The sequence below is a fragment of the Rhinolophus sinicus genome, linkage group LG03 (assembly GCF_036562045.2).
Source record: "Rhinolophus sinicus isolate RSC01 linkage group LG03, ASM3656204v1, whole genome shotgun sequence".
NCBI classification, from domain to species: Eukaryota; Metazoa; Chordata; class Mammalia; order Chiroptera; family Rhinolophidae; genus Rhinolophus; species Rhinolophus sinicus.
In genome coordinates this window covers 117,824,079-117,825,183 of record NC_133753.1, presented here as the reverse complement: position 1 = coordinate 117,825,183, position 1,105 = coordinate 117,824,079, and the positions used below count along the sequence as shown (strand labels likewise).

General features: G+C 38.3%; 1 pseudogene; it reads right to left on the bottom strand.

Moving 5' to 3' along the window:
- Positions 1 to 378: 378 nt before the first annotated feature.
- Positions 379 to 726, bottom strand: LOC109455161 (small ribosomal subunit protein uS10; annotated as a pseudogene).
- Positions 727 to 1,105: the final 379 nt, after the last annotated feature.

Here is a 1,105-nt window from a genome sequence, read left to right as displayed (position 1 = left end):
GGAGTTAATGAATTTAATTGCCAGACCTCTTATTTCCCAAAGTTCACTGTCTCCTCAAAAGAACATATTTATTTGTCATGATTTAGTTAGTGCAAATATAATATCTGTCTATTATGTCTGAATACTTTTAACTCTGTTGCTCTGTGTGTAGAAAACTGACTTAAATACCAGTTTTAGTGCTAGCTTTTCTTAGGATTTGTACCCTAATCTTTCTTTTCTCAAGTTCATTCTTATTTTTTTATTGTTCTATGTGTTTTTTTTCTGAAACACTACTGAATTACTGCAGTAGTTTAGAATGTGCGTACAGTGCATATTATTTATTTTTTGTTTTGTTTTTGTTTTAACATCTGATAGTCAATTTATTTAAAAAGTTGATTTTTAAGCATCTTCAACCTCGACTCCTGGCTCAGTACTAATGAAAATAATCCGCTTCACAATCTTAGGAGGACTGTGCAAGTCAATGAGTTGCTTGTGGATCTTCATCTGAAAACATTCCTAAGGCTTCGATCCTTCCCCATGGGGAATTTTCCTTGTAGTGATGCTCAGAATCTTGGTAGGCATCCCAACTGGTCCTTGCACTTTGAGATTCTTTTCCTTTGCGCCTCTGATCAAGTCAGCACACACCTTCTCTGAGGATTTTACGTTGCAGCTGGTTAGAGTCATTGTAATTCGGTGAATTGCCACTATTGGTTCCATGGGTGTCTTTCCAGTGTCTTTAAAAGCCATGGCTGCGGCATGTTTCCTGACCAACCAGTTCCTCAGTGAGAGCGAATAGTGAATAGCGGTGAGTCAGGTGCAGGAGCGGGCGGAATGGAGTTCTGCTGAAGCTGCGACCATCCTCCTCAAAGAATTATAATGTCTTTATTAACCTAGGCTACAGACCCATTAGGCCTGCTGAGTGACACTCTTCAAATGTTCAAAGCATGAATTTCTTTATGTTCTTTTTGTCGTAGCTTTTTTCCCTCCAAGGTCCCAATTTGGAAAACACACTGCTGCTCCACTGTGCTGCCTAATCTTCTAAAATTAATTCGTGCCTTTTTGTTAGCTCATATTTTCCGGTAACTGTCAATAGTTTTGAGTTGTAAATTTAGAGTTAATAGGCTTC